The sequence below is a fragment of the Pinus tabuliformis genome, chromosome X (genome assembly GCF_031772625.1).
Source record: "Pinus tabuliformis cultivar Carrire ecotype Pingquan chromosome X, CPIR1, whole genome shotgun sequence".
Classification (NCBI taxonomy): Eukaryota; Viridiplantae; Streptophyta; class Pinopsida; order Pinales; family Pinaceae; genus Pinus; species Pinus tabuliformis.
Window position 1 is genome coordinate 679362829 of NC_142308.1, and position 20547 is coordinate 679383375.

The following is a 20547-nucleotide window of genomic DNA, read 5'->3' on the forward strand; positions in this document are numbered from 1 at the left end:
AATTGCTTTTGTATTGAGTATCATCCCTTTCCTTGGATTGCACCGAATATTTAATGTGGAGTTACCCCATCCATATTTTCCACATTTTTTGGATAGCTCGGAGGAAACCGAACAATTGAACCCCATAAAAAGCAACCCTAAATCCATTGAAATAACTATATTTTATCATATCATGGACACCAAGATAAAGGATACCCATCAGCAACACATACAACTCTAAGGTGTTATCAAAGAAAGGCAACTTCTTCACCAAGGCAAGTGGCTCACACAAAGCCAAATTCAATAGAAGTTTCACCATCTAATGATGGGACATGATGAAATGAAGACCATTAATTCCTAATGGTGGAGGACTAATCCAAGTGTATATATGTGGCCACCCACCTCTTCCATTGTCTCAATGGTTTTCTATATTCTTAGTAGTATTTCTATGAATTTTGGATCCCAAACTTCTGGGTCGTTTAGAGGCCCTAAATGATGATTTTTGTAAATTTGTGGGGTGAGATATTTCCATGGAATACTCAGGCCATATTCATAATTTTAATGCTCTACTAGTGCTTTCCAATGGGCTATTGTGTGCCCCAAACAAACATTGTATTCAAACGTTACACCAACATGAAGTTGACGTACCAACTAACCACCTTAAGGTTCACAAATATTTTAGTATTAGGGTTTTGTACCTCTAGGGTTTTTTATTTATGTTAAGAGGCCATTCTTTTTCCTTTTTTAACAAATTTTTTTTGAATGCATGTAGCTACCATCTCTATTCCTTCAAATATATCTACCACCATTTTGGCCAATTTGTGTCCTGTAATATTATATTATTTTATTTATCTACAGAAGTTAGGTTTTCACTATATCATTGTGCTCTATACAATATTTCTCTATGTGTGTCCCATTTACTTGCCTTCATTTCATTTCATTCCTTGCACAACTTGGGTTAGTCATACATACACATCTTATCAACATAATTTCCATTTATTTGCACAAGATTGCATTACAGAATTCAAGGTCTCTAAGGAACTTATCTGATTACAAGAAAGTTATATTTACGACTAATAAAGAGTGAGCCATGTTCCACCTCATATGAATCCATTAGAGAATATCTTCCTTAGCAATATATGGTGGAGTCATGAAGGTCATCCTCCTTCATCAACTCAAACTCATCATCCCCCTTTCTTTTATGTTTTCTCTCTATGTCGGTCTGACATCCTTATGAGTGTTGATCTCCTTCCTTTGTGCCTCTCCTCTCAATTTATCCTGCTTCAGGACTTCTCATGCTTCTTCGTTTGACCTTTCATTCTCTTTCCTTCACATGAGTTCTTCTGCTTGCCCCATGCATTCCTTCCCAGGAGTGCTTACTCTCTCCAAGAGAATGCTTCTCTCTTTGATATAAAGATTCCCCCTGGTATTCATCCTATAAATGCTTCTCTCTGCCTTTTCTTCTCTTTCATGGGTCAACTAAGTTTGAAAAATTTCTATTCGACCTATCCATTAGGTCAGATTAGAAGCTTCATGTTAGCCCCCATAAGTCTTCTAGTGTTATGTCACCCATATCTTGGATAAGATAGTTGCGGTACGACCCCCTCTACTTCTATAAATAAGGAAGTTATTTCCAAGCTTTCCACTAGATATTTTCTTGGGAAAATTTTGGCAATCTCAGCTTCATGACCTTTTAATAATTCATTGGCCAAATTTAATTATGATTACAATTATTTTAGGTCCTATCTCATTTACAGTTACATACCCATACAAGGATCAATAAGATAATTAGTTACAATTACAATATCATTAGGTATTAGGTCTTAGACCCTTACAATTTAAGTTCAATATGGTTACATTTGTGTAGAGAAAACTAAATAAAAATTGGTTGTAGCACTAGTCATTGAATCCTAGATAGAGTTATTTCCCTGGAGATGCTTCTAAATGAGATGTTCTATCACATGGGTCTTAGTATAGAGTTTCTCTCTAGCCACTAGAAATTGCACCCTAATTTATTTGTAATGGAACATGAACTATAACCTTTTATATGGAAAAGGAATATGCTAAACTGGAGTCGATCTAGAGAGATGGTAGGAAATAATATCAACTAATTGCATATGTTGTTTGAATTTTTGCTCCTTTCATTATATGTAGTTTTATGTGACATGTTTCTAAAGTCCTAACATGGAATAAATTTCCAATTATTTTGTTGAAAGTCTTCGAGAAACATGACTCAAGGGCCCATAACACAAATAATGAATTTTCTCTAGATTTGTTGCAGGTTTATTTTTAATTCTTCGACTACACGATTGTGGAGTTCCTATCCATTTAACAAACCAAATAATTGGACACAAGTAGGAAGATCATTTAACATGGTAACAAAAATATTGGCTTTATCCATATTATTTGAGTCCAAAAAAGTGTTTAAATGAATTTTGATTCCATCCATCATAGTATCTCCTATAATTATTCCACTCCAAGAGAATCTACTTCTATGAATCATGTTATCAAAGATATGACGTTCAAACTCTATAGCATTGTATTTGGTATAAATATTTATCATAACAATCTACAAAAAGATATCTGAATCAAATCACTTTTTTACCATGAATCCATGAATCTTGGTCCCTTGTTGCAAACCTTCATACTCAAACACAATCCATAAGTATACTCGCAATTCCACATCCTAATGGAAAACTTAAAAATTCTCCAACATTTCCATTTCATATATTTGCCACAATTAACAAGTATGTTAAGAGAAAATATAAAAATACTCACATTGGATTTCAAAGGGAATTCATGCATTAACATTTTATTATGACTTACATATATATGTGTAATAATTTTGATCAAGTTTTGAAATAAAGTATTCTTCATTTGTTCAAAAGCACTTCAATACTGGTAAGTTAACATGTATAAGCAAGTTTGTGTATGATTGAATAGTAGACAACCTCATGGGGACGATATTCTTGATGTTGTTTAACTCTATTGAGCTTGTTGAATTCTAATTAAAAATCCTTAAGAAATTTCAATATGTTTAATACCTTAGTTGTCGCCAACAAATTTACATGTGTAAGATTGTTTGCATAAAGGTTCAATTCTTCATCATCCTTTTCCATTGATCTATTCAAAATTGCATTACTAGGGATCAAAGTGCATGAAGACTTCAAGGATACCCAAGTATCGACTTTGGACCATTAAAGGGACTTCCTACATATCCATTCATTCAAAAGAATGAATATTCTTCCTACCATTGGGTTATTTTATTCATTTTCTCGATACCGACTGGAAATCACAACATATTGTTAGGCCTAGTTAAGGTGAACTTGAATTGATCATAAAGTCAATTTCATGTTGGTAATTTTTTGGCTCCAAGTTTCGATAAACCATGGTATTCTAATTTAATGTATCCTATTTAAAGGCATGATGATTCTTAGATCATTGTTAATTACCTTTGGTGTAGGAATAATAGATCTATTCTTCATAGTTGGTTTTCCCACAACGGTTTCCAAGTTAAAATATGGTGTCCATGTGATATTAACGTTGATGTGTTATTTTGTGATGTGTTTATCATGTATTAATTTCTCTCTCTCTCTATTTTTTTCAACTAGCAACCGATTTCAGAACTTGATGGTGGATCGAAATATTGGGCACATAGGAGCATAGCGTGGATGAGAACCTATGTATAACACAAATGTATATATGGAAAGTAGAAAAGGTGAGAAGGATGCTATTATGGATGCTTTCAAATGTTGTATACTTGTGAATAAAAATCCCAAGATTTAGAGCTTAATGAAATGTTGTTGCAAACAAATTGAGAGTTGAAAAAAGTGGTTTAGTTGTTGTTGAGATGGATATGTCAGTGATCGTGTGGATTTGGTGAGTGAAAATGGTATTGGAAGGTTGATTTAAGGTATGTATTGGTATGAGAAAGATATATAGTGAGAGATAGATCACATTGATGAGGAAGTGTACATGAATTCAATGGTGTTGAGATCTAGTGAAGAAGCCAATGTGTTATGGAGAGCCATAATAGTGCATGAACACCCGAGAGGTTTTCAGTCCAAGTTTTAAATCCTAGCCATAGACAAGTTGTAATCCTCAATGGTGTTGTAAGAGTTGTTGTTTATTCATACTTGGTACATGGTAGCACATGATCTCTCAATTCATGGAATGAACCACTTGAGTAGATACAAGGGTGGCAAGTGTACTCATATGCTAGCTCACTTTAAGTTTGTTGTAAGACTTGTTAATCAAACAAACATATGGAATGTGGCGACACATGGAGTTATGTGTGATAAAGCTATGTAAAGGACCACATGAACATGTATGAGGGTGGCAGGTGTACTCGTATGCTAGCTTGGGGTGGAATGTAAAATATCAAGATGTGAGATGGTTAATGAAGTACGAGAAAAAGTTGTTGAAAAATATGGAGACTTGTAGACTATAAATTATTTTCCTTAACTTGATAATTACTTGTGATGTTAGTTATCTTTAATTACCTTTTTAGATTTATTCATCAAGCAATTACCAAAATAGTAAAGATCACAAGATATAGGTTCCAAGCCAGGGAAAAACTCATCCAAGGGGAAACCCAAAAAATTGCTTCTCTTCTTCCTTAGAATTTTCTTACAAAAGATACTTCCAAGACCCAAAGACAAAATCCAACAAACCCTCCAAGCCCCAATCCATCCCCCAAAAGGATCCTCCTTGAGACAACTTCTAGAACTTCAATATTACAACTCTACTAGTGCAACTTCGGCCCCTACACTAGAATTTCAGCCCTACAACTTTAACCTCTTGCAACTGCTTCATAATTTCAAACTCGTGCAACTGGCAGCTTCACAAGCCCTAGCGAAACAATAGAAAAATATTCCTTGACAAATTTAAACTTCTACTCCTCTTGTTCATCCTCTCAGCTACTTCTTCCCCTTCAATATTGCAGATCGAATTTGATTGAGATGAGTGACCAAATGAGATGAATTGCTCTCCTTTATATAACCTTTCATGAGGGTCAAATCCCTCCTTTTAGGCCAACTGATCTTCTCCTTGGGCCAAATTGGTCTTGGGCTTATCCATGGATTTTCCTTGACAATATAAATATTTTTCTTTATTGTAATGAATCTGAATGGGACTATGACACATGACCAAAATTATTATTTATCCTACAAAGACCTAGAAATACCTAGAAGGCCTAAAAGCATAAATAACATGCTTTTGACTCAAGATTGAGTATGAAACCCATACTCCAAAATAAAATATGATTTCCTTTTCTTTCACTTTCTTTCTTTAGAAAGAATATATAATGTCATGATTACAATTACATCATAATGAAGACTAAACCTAGTTACAATTTTCAACAAAAGTATCACAAAAAAATAGCATATACAACTATTGGTTACTCATGTAGTTAAGGTAAATTTGACTTAGTCATAAAATCAATCTACCATTGGCGGCTTTCTGGATGAGATTTCTATAACCTATGGTTTTTCCCATGGTATTCTAATGTAATGTAGCCTATTTAAAGGAAAAATGATTCCATTGTAATTTCCTTTGGGCCAGGAATAATATATTTATTATTTGGATATTGTTTTCCCACAAGAGTTTCTAGGTTAAATTATGATGTATTTATTTCTCTATCATTTTTACTAACACATATGGCATAACAAAGTTATATAAGTAACAAACAACCCCTATAGTTGTCTCTTACATTTCATCATAATAACATATTGGGAAAGAAATAGGCATATTTTCGCCATAGACTTACAAAAACTTGTAATAAAATGTACAATTTCTTTCGAACAATGGTCATGCTCCAAATGGTTAAATTTAGTATATCCTTTCTATGTTTACATGCTAGATTTTGTAAATTTTGCACTCAAAAAACCCTGACATAAATCTTTGTTATATCTACCACACTACACATTTCAACAAGTGGTGAAGTAATATGTAATATCTTGGACTTATTTGAGAAAGATTACTAAATACGTGTAAGAATGTAGGATAAAATAATGTGCAAATTAAGATATTTGTTGTCAAATGCAAAAAATATTTTTTATATTTTTTCACAAACTTATTAATTCTTTATTTAATAAAGCATTTATTCTTGTCATTTTTAGGAAATTTACTAAATGATTGTAAGAATGTTGGAACAAATAATGTAAAAATTAAAATATTTGTTTTTGTAACACCCTCCTCCCACATTTACCCAAGATAATGGGTCCACTGGGGTAAATATGTGACGAAGAGTTACTATGACATGATTCAACTCCCCAAGTATAGTTAAGGAAGTGGAATCGACAAACCAAAACCAAACCGACCTTCCTCAAGAGCTACAAGACTCCTAGGGGCTAACCAACCAATCTAGGTGCCCAACCCCTAAGTTAACTTGCTTTCTAACTTATCTAAACCCCCAATTTCTCCCATGAAAAGCCCTCCATGCGAAAGTAACCCTCCAATCACTCCCACAACAAGGCCTCCATGCGACTGCAAACTTTTTCACCCAGTTTTGTGCCAGTGACTGCAAGATTTAATCCACTTTTTTAGGCTAGTCTCCAGACCATTGCCCAGAAATTTCATAAAACTTTCCAAAAAAATGAATGACATGAGGAAAAATCCTTTCACACAAAAATTAATCAAGGACTTGACCTAGCAAGGCCTAACAATGCCAGTCATTTTGTCAAACACGTCATGAAATTGTAACCTACAGGTCATAATCACATATCTGAACTTAGGGAACTTATACTTATCTGAATATCGTCAAGAAGATTTGATTCCTTCTCACCATAGCAAAATATCATCTTTAGGTCATTTATTCATTAACATTTCATTTACTAACCAAATCATGATGAGAGCCATAACTCAAGTCTATCATAAAACCATGCTTATAACCAACATATAACTAGAATAATAAAAATGATAGAACAACCATCAAATACACATAATAACAAATAAATTTACTCATGGAATACAAGGGAAAGAAACTTTTATTAACATATTCAAAAGCCAACCAAGTCAGGGACTTCCAGGTACCACCTAACCATTGATTGGGCTTACCCAATTCTTTATTTCAGTTAATCACCCTCGTGCCATATTCCAAGCATGAATGTGGGATCTCGTGGAATAAACCTGTAACATACTCCTCCCACATCCACCCAAGTAACCATGCCAAGCAGGGTAAACATGAGATGAGAGGCTATAACGATCAGATTCAACCTCCTATGTGACCTTAAGGAAGTGGAATCAATGGAAACATCACACACAGTCATCCAACATCAACCTAGGATTCTCAGGAGACATGTCAGCCACTCAGATAACTTGTCCTTGGGTCCCACTAATGTTCTAGATCTCTTAAGCCACAACCGCTCTCATGCTATGGGCAAGGGAGCGACTAAAGACCCAAAGTCACTCTCACAGGCTTGCCTGCCAACGACCCCATGATTTAAGCCACTTTTTTAGGCCCAGAGCCCAGGCCACTACCCAGAATGGAGTGATAACTTAAAATCAATAAAAGTACAGGGAAACAATGATGCAAAAGCAATAAGTTGAACAAGACCTTAATTAGAACCCTACTAGCCATGCCAAGCATTTCGTCAAACATATCATCAACATGTAACATACAGGGGTAAACAACATAATTAAGTGTAGGGATCTCATACTTATATAAGAATCGATATGAACCATTGTTCCCTCATCTCATTTTCTACATTATCATCTATTAGTCCATATATACATTATCCATTAATTTACAAGTAAAAACATGCTGAGAGCCATACATAGCTATTGTCATAAAACATACATATAACCAAGATAATAGGGACAGAAATATCATAATCATATCAGCCATAAAATCCACATATACATCAGTACATTTACACATGAAATCAAGGCAATGAATTTCTCTTTAATGAATGTAATAAACCAACCAAAGATGGGACTACCACGTTCCACCTGACCATAGAATGGCTGAGCCAAATCTCTCTTCAACCATTCATCCCCGTGCATATTCCAAGCATGAATGTGGGACTCAAACCAAAAGAACCAACCAAGGCATACTGAGGCTAAATCACCTCACCCTCATCAACATAAACAGGGTAGGAAGAGTTAAGTAAAAGGAAGGCATGGAGTGGTGAGGGCGAGTAGAAATCCTAATCTGGATAGTAACAATGAATGGATAGGCACGCTCGGGTTGGTAGTCATGATATAGGTAAGCATTGTCTTTACCACAATCCAAACCGGGTTCACTAGGCCCTAAACTGAGACCTACTCTCCGAGCTTTACCACATATCCCAAACCTGGTATTACTAGGCCCAATGGAGAGAAAACCACCTCCTGGCTTTAACATATATCTTGCCATTCACAAGCAAGTATTCCTAGGCCCACCGAGGCAACACAATCTTGACTTTACCACAACCCACAGTCTGGCTCAGAGTCAATAGTCCAGTGGCTTTACTGTGATCCATAGTTTGGTTTAGGGACTACTAGGCCATGTGCTCATCATTAGAAGATCCACACCATTCAGCTTTGAATCCATCCTGCAATCTAGCCCAACCAAAACATGAGAACCCCATCACACCATGGCTATCCGAAAATGGCAAGGCTATGCTTAAAACACTGTCAAACCTAGCAAAACCCATGCCATGATAAAAAAGAACCAAATGAAATCCCATGCAAGCCAAATCTAGCAAGGAAAATACACATGCAAGTCGACACTTGCAATGAAGCATGTTGTAGTTGCTTGTTCCTACATTTGCCTGCTTGATGGTTTCTCTTGCCTTCTTTTCCTTTCTTGCTCCAATGCTAAAATGCTCCAAGAAAACTCTAAGTGTCCAAGAGTGAGAGAGAGAGAGAATAATGAGAGAGCTCCAAAACTCAACTGACAAAAGGTTACCAACTGATCCTCAGAAGCCCGGGCCTTTAGGAATGAGGTCTAATTTTCTTCATTTTCCATTATTTTCATTCAATTTCCTCCTCAGATGCAACCTGTGACCTTTCACCTCCCTTTTCTCCTAATTTCCATTTTTTTCATAAATAAATGTGCCAAAAATGCCATTTTTCCTTTCCAAATCCCTAGCCATTTCCTTTGCCAATTTCCTTAGCCATAAATAATCAAATGAACACCCCTTAGAATGTCTTTCCCAACATTCAGCTTGGAATAAGTGTGCCATCAATCATGGTTATTATTTTTTCCTTTATTAACTTTTGTTACATGGAATTTTCACTAGGGTTATTACAGAACAACACCCCCCCCCCCTTGGGGAACACCATCCCTGGTGTTAGATCACACAAAGTCCTCAACAAAACCATTGAAAAGAAAACATACTGCCGATGGATCTTTATAACATAGCTCGATGTAGTATTTACAATGATCACCCTGCTAAAAGAAAAAATCATGACAACATAATAACATGACACCCATATCGCTTATTGGAGATTTATAACTTAGCTCATGGCGATATTTACATCCATGTACATATAGAAACATCATCAAAATATATACCAAAATCACACCAAAACATCAAGCCAAAAGTGATTTTCCTCAACTGGAAAACAAGGAAGGATACATAGCCTGCATCTGATCCGCCATCTCCCATGTAACTTCATTATGCCCAAAGTGCTTCCATTTCACTTTAACTTGCTCGATTTCTCGGTTCTGAAGCATGAGTATCTTTTTCTGCAATATACACAGAGGCTCCGATTGGAATTCTCCATCTGGTTCCACCTACAATACATACTAGTCCATCACATGATCAACATCCTTAACATACTTCTTAAGTAGATATACATGGAAAACATCATGGACTTTCACTGTTGGAGGCAGTGCAATTTGATAGGCTACTGGCCCAATCCTCTCAATGATACTAAAGGGTCCACAAAATCGTGGTGCCATCTTGGCACATGATCCAATGCTCAAGGAGCTCTTCTTCGGTTTGATGTGCAACTACACATGTTCCCCAACCTGGAACTCCTTGAACAACATGTTCCTATTTGCATAACTTTTCTGTCTATCCTGTGTTTCCTTTAGAATCTTCTTTATAGGATGCATTTCATATTCCATGTATGCCAACATCTCTAGTCCAATCAACACCCTGTTAACTGGATCACTCCAACTGATGGGAGTATTGCAACTTTTCCCATACAATGCCTCAAAATGACTCATCCTCAATGACTCCTGATAACCATTGTTGTATGCGAACTCTACCAATGGAAGATACTCCTCTCATTTCTGATGTTGATGCATCACATACATCCTCAACATGTCCTCCAATATCCTCTTCACCCTCTCTATCTGTCCATCTGTCTACAGATGATAAGCTGTACTGAAGTCCAACTTTGTGTCCAAACTTGCAAACAATTCCTTCCAAAACTTGATAGTGAACTTCGCATCCCTGTCTGACACAATCTTCTTCGGAATACCATGTAATCTAACCACATCTCAGATGAATACCTGTGCTAAATCTCTAAATGAAAATTTAGACTTCACTGGAATGAAATGTGCAACGTTTGTTAACTTTTCCACGATAACCATGATGGAATCAGGTTGTCTCACTGTCTTAGGCAACCCTGTGATGAAATCCATGGAAATAACTTCCCTTTTCCACTTTGGAATCGTGATCAGTTGTAGCAGTCCACCTGGATGTTTACACTCTACCTTTACCCGCTAACACACAAAACATATAGCCACAAACTTTGCTACATCCCTCTTCAAATTCTGTCAATAATAGAATTTCTTCACTGCAGTCAGTGTCTTTTGGTAACCTGGGTGACCTGAATACGATTTGCATGAAAATCCACCAAGATCATCTTCTTGAACTCACTGTTGTCTGACACATATATCCTATCTCTGAACCTAACCAATCCATCTGATGCATGGAAAAAATCCACATCCTGTGCCACTGCACCTATACCACTACCTGTACCTATACCTTCACCTATACATGTACCATCACCTCTACCTGTACCTGTACATGTACCATCACCTATAACTGTACCTGTACCTATACCACTACCTATACCTGTACCAGTACTCTTATGTAACATGTGCACAATATCCATATATCTGACATCTTGTTGACTTGCTCGCAAGATCCTATCCTATAGATCTGTCCCATAGTAGGTCATAGCTGCTAAGTGATTTACCTGTATCCACCTGCTAAGAGAATTTGCCACTCTATTCTCTTTACCTTTGATATATCTGATCTCAAAATCAAACTTAGTGATTGTAGAAAACCACTAACCCTACCTACCATTCATATTTGGTTGGTCAAATAAATATCACAAACCATTTTGATCACTCATCAATTTTAACCTCCTTCCCAAAAGATAGTGTCTCAACATATTCAATGCATGTATAATCGTTGCCAACGCAATATCATGCATGGGATATTTTTGCTTGTGATCATTTAGTTTCTGCGACTCATAACATATCACCTGTCCATCCTGCATAAGGACTCCACCAAGTCCTCTCTTGCAAGCATTTGTGCATACTACAAATTATTTGTCTGGATCTATAATCTTTAACACTAGTGCATGTGTCAAAAACTGCTTGAGCTGCTCAAAACTAGCCTCACACTCCTCAGTCCATTTGAACTTCTTACCTTTACTCTGCAATTATGTGACAGGATAAGAAATCTACGAGAAGTTCTTGATGAACCTCCTATAATAGCCTGCCAAACCTATGAAAGATATCACCTCATCTACATTCTCAGGAGCTACCCACTCCATGATGTCCCTTATCTTCACTGGATCTACTGCAATGCCCTCCTTGGAGACTCCATGCCCCAAGTATTGTACCTCAATCTGAAAGAAACTACACTTGTTGACATTAGCATACAACTAATGCTCTATCAAAAACCTCAACATTGATTTTAAATGCTCATCATGCTCTTCCTCATTTTTAGAATATACTAGTATATCATCAATGAATACAATAACAAACTTATCCAGATATGAACGCAACACACTATTCATCAAGCACATAAATGTAGCTAGAGAATTATTTAAGCCAAATGGAACAACAACAAACTCATAATGCCCATACCTGGTCTTGAATACAACCTTGCAAATGTCCTCCTCTTGGATGTGTACCTCATGGTATCCCGATCTCAAGTCGATCTTGGATAACATTGTTGCTCCCTCCAGCTGATTGAACAAGTCATCTATCCTCAACAATAGATATCTATTCTTGATGGTCAATTTGTTCAACTGCATGTAGTCAATGCATAATCTAAGGGTTCCATCTTTCTTCTTCTTCAACAAGATCGGTGCGCCCCAAGGTGATACACTTGGTTTAATGTATCCCTTTTCCAATATTTACTTCAACTTCAAATTTAACTCAACCAACTCAGGCGTGCCCATCTTGTAAGGTGCTTTGATATTGGAGCTACCCCTGGCACTAACTAAATAGAAAATTCTACCTCCCTATGAGGTGGAAACTCTGTTATTTCCTCAGGAAATACATCCTGAAACTGTTGCAAAATTGGGTACTTGTTCAGCACATATGCATCCTCAACCTCCTTAACCTTATCACTAGAAATGTGCACTACAAATAACATACACCCTTTTCTGTGGCTACGATTCACTTGCATACTTGTCACCATCCTAACTGATGTGGCTTTCTTCTTACACTGTGAGACTCTTGGTTCTCCATTGTCATCAACACACTCAATAGCTTTGTCATAACAATCTACCTTGGTTGTATGAAGATACAACCAATCCATGTCCAACAACATACTGTATTATCCCAACAGTAGTACATTTAGATGTGTTGTGGTAGGCATACCATTCAAATAAAATGCACAAGCTCTTACCCAATGATGAACTCTCTTCACTATACCTGTAGCCACATGCAACCATCAACATGCATAAGCAATGCCAAATCAACTACACATAAGCATAAATGCATGTAGTTGAGCATAAGTGATTAATTCTTGTAATCAACCTACAATACTAATACATGTAATCAAAACATACAAGAATGTAGCCTAACATACAAGGATGTAAGTAGGCGACATAAAATCATATGCAACCAGTCATATACTCATGATGATGCATTCCACAATATCAAATCAAGTTCCTCATGACAACCTTACTTCAACCATAATCAATCATCAAGAAAATGAAACAAGCACATGGAATGCAAGTGTAAGAGACACAAATGAAACTAACATGCATGCATGACCAACACACACCATAGTCGGAGGGGTGAACCATGCTCTGATACCACTCTGTAACACCCTCCTCCCACATCCACCCAAGTAACCATGCCAACTGAGGTAAACATGAGATGATAGGCTAGTATGATTATATTCAACCTCCTATGTGACATTAAGGAAGTGGAATCGACAGAAACATCACACACAATCATCCAAAATCAACTTCAGGATCATCAGGAGACATGTCAGCCACTCGGACAACATATCCCTTGGTCCCACAACTATTATGGATCTCTTAAGCCAAAGTCACTCTCATGCTATGGGCAAGGGAGTGACCAGAGATCCAAAGTCGCCCTCATAGGCTTTCCTGCCAGCGACCAGAGACCAAAGTTGCTAGTTTTGTGTCAGCGACCCTAGGATTTAAGCCACTTTTCCAGGCCGAGAGCCCAAGCCACTGCCCATAATGGAGTGATAACTTAAAATCAATAAAATTACAGGGAAACAATGATGCAAAAACGATAAGTTGAACAAGACCTTAATTAGACCCCTACTAGCCATGCCAGGCATTTCGTCAAAAATATCATCAACATGTAAGCTATAGGTGTAAGAAAAATAATTAAGTGTAGGGATCTCATACTTATCTGAGAATCACTATGAACCATTTTTCCCTCATGTCATTTGCTGCATTATCATCTATTATGCCATAGATACATTATCCATTCATTTACAAGTAAAAAAATGTTGAGAGCCATACATAATTGCTGTCATAAAACATACATATAACCAACATAATATGGACATAAATATCATAAGCATATCAACCATGAAATCCACATATACATCAGTACTTTTACACATGAAATCACGAGAATGAATTTAATAAACCAACTAGAGATGGAATACCACGTTCCACCCAACCATAGAATGGTTGAGCCAAATCTCTCTTCAACCATTCACCCTCGTGCCATATTCCAAGCATGAATGTGGGATTCAAACCAAAAGAACCAACCAGGGCATACCGAGGCTAAACCACCTCACGCTCATCAATAGAAACCAGGCTTACCGTAATCCATCCCGGATCACTATGCCAACACAATGATCACATCATAACAGGATTTACCATGATCTCTACCTGATCACTAGGCCAAACAAGCATGGATACCGTCGGATTTCTCCACCTACATCATGAGGAATTTTCCTATCTCCTAGTCTCTCAGGCTTTACCGCAATCCAAACCTAGATCATTAGGCACTAAACCAAGACCCACCCTCCAGGCTTTATCGCATACCCCAAACCTGAGATGACTAGGCCCAACGGAGAGCAAACCACCTCTTGGCTTTATTGTATATCCTGTCATTCACCGGCAAGGATTCCTAGGCCTACTGAGGCAACACAATCATGGATTTACCGCAAGCCACAGTCTGGCTCAGGGGTCACTAGGCTAGTGACTTTACCATGATCCACATTTCGGTTCAGGGGCCACCAGGCCATGTGATATATCATTCGTAGATCCACCCCACTCAACTTTGAATCCATTTGGCAATCTAAATCAACCAAAACATGAGAACCCCATCACACCATGGCTATTCTAAAATGGAAAGGCTAGGCTTAAAACACAGTCACACCTGGAAAAATCCATGCCATAATAGAAAATAACCACAAATAATCCCATGCATGCAAAATATAGCAAGGAAAATATACATGCAAGTCGATACCTGCAATGCATCATGTTGTAGTTTTTTGATCCTACCTTTCCCTGCTTGATCTTTTCTTTCTCTTGCCTTATTTTCCTTTCTTGCTCTAGTGCCAAAATGCTCCAAGAAAACTCCAAGTGTCCAAGAGTGAGAGAGAGAGAGATAGAGAGAGAGAATAATGAGATAGATCCAAAACTCAACTAACAAAAGGTTACCAACTGATCCTCAGAAGCCTTCTTATGAATGAGGCCTCTATTTTCTTCCTTTTCCATTATTTTCCTTCAATTTCCTCCTCACATGCAACTTGTGACCTTTCACCTCTCTTTTCTCCTAATTTCCATTATTGTCTTAAATAATTGTGCCAAAAATGCCATTTTTCCTTTCCAAAACCTTAGCCATTGCCTTTGCCAATTTCTTTATCCATAAATAATCAAATGAACACCCCTTGGATGTATTTCCCAACATTCAACTTGGAATAATTGTCCCATCAACCGTGGTTATTATTTTTGCCTTTATTAACTTATATTACATGGAATTTTCACCAGGGCTGCCACAAAACCAAGAAACCAAACCAGGTATTATAGAGGCCAAACCACCTCAACCCTCAATCGATGATTCCACCTCACTATCAAACATCACTAACCATCACCAGATCAGTTTCTACCCAAGTTGTCTACAGGGCTCCAAAGCGTTATTCCAACCCAACTTCTAGGACTAGTAACTCAACCCACAGTTGTAGTCGGGCTTCAGAGCATTTTTCCAACCATGGCTTCCAGGACTAGTAACTCAACCCAAGTTATTACAGGGTTTCTAGAGAATTTTTCCAACCAAGGCTCTAGTAACTAATAATCAACCCACAACCATAAGGAACATGAGCACCAACTAGAAAGAAAGGTTAAAACCCACAACACCATGGTTATCCAAGAAATGGAAAGGCTAGGCAAAACCAATGTCAATCGAGGCAATCCTCCATGCCAATGACAACTCATAACCAAGAAACCTATGCATGTACCATGCATGCCAAAACTCTTAAGGAAACCATACATACAACTCGATACCTGCAAAACAATCTAGCTGTAGTCGTTGATCCCTCTGCCCTCTTGAGCGTTCATGCTCTTTCTTTTCCTTCTTTCTCCAAATCCAAGGTATGCCAAAGTGCTCTGAGAATACTCTAAGTGTGCAAGAATATGAGAGAGATAGAGAATATAATTAGAGTGTCGAAGATTGAACTGATGAAAGCTTCAACTAACAAAAGCCATGAACTGGTCCTCAGAAGCCTTTTTATCATTGAGGCCTCTATTTTCTTCATTTTCCTCCATTGTCCTTTCAATTTCCCTCTCATGCAAATTTGTGACCTTTCATCTCCCTTTTCTCCTATTTTCCATTATTTTTCATAAATAAATGTCAATAAATGCCTTTGTCTTTTCCCATGCCTTTTCCTTTGCCAATTTCCCCTAGCCATAATAAACCAAATGAACACCCACTAGGATTTTTTTTACCAACATTTAGCTTGGAATACGTGTCCCATGACCTTGGTCTTATTTTGTCTTTATTAACTTTACTACTTGGATTTTTAACTTGGGGTTGTTACAAAACCCTCCCCCTTGGGGGAACACAGTCCTCAGTGTTCTATGACACCTATAACTAGCAATATTGTTGAAAACCAAAACATATTGCCCATGGAGCTTTATAAAATAGCTCATTGTAGTATTTACAATGACCACTACTGAAATATGACAACCATATCGTTTACTGGAGCTTTATAACACAACTCATTACAATGTTTACAATAACAACCACACATACACTCATACAAATTTTCTTCAACCAAAAAATAATCATATTGTCTATGGTGTTTTATAAATCTAGCTCAATAAAATATTTTATAATAATATACACATATACACATTTTCTCAACCAACAAATAAAAGGATATGATACCTACATCAACAACAAGGGAATCCAGAGGCTCACACTTCCACCCTAAAAAGTAGTACTAGGCTTCACCTCCTTCCCAGGATGTCCAGAATCCACTGCCAAATTCAAATCTATATCCAATGTCTAGTGATACAATCCTTGTGCTAATTTTTCTCTTAGTGAACAGTTATCGACTCATTGTTCCAGGTCACACTCCTAATGTGATTCTGATTCCATCTAGCAATGCTAATGACCAAAAAAACTTCATTCCTTGACCTTCACTTCTCTTCTACATAGTCCCTCGGGAAATCTGGTAACCCCCTTCAGTGCAATCACTCACCTTCCAAGTTTTGTGGTTATCCCCTTCTCTGCTACATAGTCCCTCGGGTGACCCCTCCCTTTGAAAGGTTTCCTTGCATCCGAAGGTCCAAAAACCAAGGAAAATCCCTACCTCAAAACCATAATACCAGTCATAGCATGCTCATGGTAATCAATGGACACTATTGGGTACCAGTGTCCCACAAGGGCCCTACTCCTGAATGATTTACTAGCATACTACTGCCTGTTTTAATTCCTTTCACCATTGCTGCTAACATTCTTGTAGTCGTTTCCAATCACCCAAACTGGGAATTTTCCATGATTTCCTATACCAATCACATAATTTCGATTAGAATCAAAACGAATTGAAATAAACTCAAATCATACCTCATTGGTAGCTCGTCAATAAGGTACACTAGCAATCTTGTATACTTCCTGTCACAACAAGTCAAACTAGTTGTTCGATCAAATCATCATGTTTAAGCATATCACATCTGGTTAGCTCAAAACAAAACCATCATAAATCAAAATCATAGATCACATGTAACCATCATAAGTTAGAGTCATAGATCACATGCATAATTAAAGCTAAAATAAAATACTGATACTTATCCTTCAATCGGTCCCTTGCTTCTTCCTTTGTTCTTTCTGTACACACATAGGATCAGTTGCCACACCCAACAAGCACCCAGTGCCTTCACTTCTCTTCAATCATGTACACATACACATATTTTACACTACACACATACAACCACACATGGATTACAACACCATGCAATACATACACCTACAGTTGGTGTACAACGCAACACAATACATGCACCTACACCTCGTGTAAAGAATAATACATATATGTACACAGAGTACAACACAACAAATACACATGTCACAATACAATGACTACACAATACACATAACATAGTACCACATGTGCAAAACATAGAGTGTATGACATGTCCACAATACCACATGTACACAGTGCCACATACACAATGTGTACACAACACCACCTGCACAACGTGTACACAAAACCACATGTACAAAACACCATCTGCACAATGTGTACACACATATACACAACACCACATGTACACAACTTCACATGTATGACATGTACACATGACCACCTGCACACAACACCCTATGTACAACATGTACACAACACCAAATGCACACAACACCACATGTACATAGCACCATATGTATAACATGCACACCATGCCATATGTACACAACACGAACAAATCACCATATGTACAAAGCATTGCATATCCAACATGTGCACAACACCATCTGTACACAACACTGCATAAACAACATGTACACAACACTATATGTACACAATACCACATATGCAACATGTGCACAACACTATATGTACATAGTACCGCATATGAAACATGCACACAACACTATAGGTACAACATGTACAACATATACACAACAGTGTTACTGCACATCCAGAGACCACACACTGACTCTACCAAGCAACCTTGCTTCTAGTGTCTTACCCATGCTTGTTCCAGCATGTCGCAGATCACAATACTTTCATTCCGCTGATGTATCCCTCAGCAGAGTTTGTCCATAACATAAACATAGGCATAGTATAATCATATAATGTCAATTCATATCAACATAATATTGACCTCATATATTTATCATGGCTACTCTTCCCATTTACCTACATAAACAATCATTTTTCCACAAGAATGATCCTTAAAGACCCTATTAGACAACGACATGCATACATACATATATACATATAAACATCATAATAAAACAATCATGATCCCTGATGATCCTGTCACATAATGACATACATACATATATATACACATGTAAACACTAGCATAAAACAATCATACATATGGCATACATACATATATACACATGTAATTATCAACGTAATCATGATCACAACATAATTACTAGATATCATAAGGTCAAGGTTAAGATAACTCTCTTTATCTGTGCATTACACGTACAACATTGAGAACAACAATTCCCAACATAGCCAAGGCATCTGACACCTTAAATCCATTCACTTTACCTTTCATGTTACCTTTCTCATAATTTTCCTACCATTGTCCATTCATCCCAATGGACCCAACCACTCCTATTGGTAGTCATATTCTTAGCTTCAGTCACCCTTTACATATGCACCAAGCTTCATCCAGGTCTTACATTACCTGTCAGGTTTCATTCAGCTCTCCCTGAACTCCATTGACTTTCCTCTTTCCACAACCAATTCCCAGACCCTAAAAACATAACAGGAAATAACAAGAAACACACAAGAATAAAACCATGAAAAACCAATAACAATACAACACCACAAACAAAGAACAAAGCACCGAAATCACAAGACTAGCAACAAATTGCATGAATCAATCCCCATGGGTTCCCAAAGATTTCAAGAGAAATTTCAACCTGAGCCTTCTTCAAGATTTCATTCCAATCTCTTTCTCCATGCATTTCCCTACATCATACTGCCAAAAACACGCAACTGTCAGTACATAAATAAACATAATAATATACTAGTTACCTACCTTGTTGTTCCAGGCACGTTGCCTCATAACTGAACATGTACATGTATCATCTCTCTAGGGAATCCAATTCCTTAACAAATATAGACATAACCCAAAGAAAATTGCTATACCTGTCAAATACATGTTCATGACTACAGAACATATCCACATAATTTCAGACAAAATCGAGGTTAAGAAGACTTTTTGTATGCAAGGCACTTATTCATTTGGAATTGTTGTTTCCAAAAATAGCCAATGTAATTCTCACCCAATTCCTTTTTTTTACATTTTACCCAACTCCAATCGAGTCTTACTATGTACTTTCACATGACCCAACTGTTAGTTATATAAACAAATCAATTTTTACCTTGTCAAGATAATACCAAGCATGTTTTCATGTAATTGCTCACACATGTCAGTCACATGTTCCCAAATATCAAGGCATAATGTTTATTAATTTGAAATCAAATTTAACAAGACTAATAACCATGCCATAATAAACAATCAACTCATAGTCATTAATCATAATAGTACAACTTGCACCCACTCGCACTCAAGTACATATCAACTGTCTCAATGCATATTGCGTCAGTACAACCATCTTAAAGTAGAATGATTCCTTCATGCAATCTTATAGACACATACTCATATCATGCAATTAATCAAACATTCAGAAAACATGTAAACACACCATGTTAGATAAACCAAGTAGGTGATATAATCAACTCATACTTGAATGTATCGCAGGGTCACATCTGCAAAAGTTAGTCCAAATTAGTACTACACAATATCAAAAGTATATCGACTCAAACCTGAATATCATAACCATAACAATATGCACAGTTCAATCTAGATTAACATGATACATATAACATCAATATCTTAACTACAATGACCATGATCATCATGTGTATGACTGAAATGCATATAAAAACAAATCAACTACCATGCATGACTAGC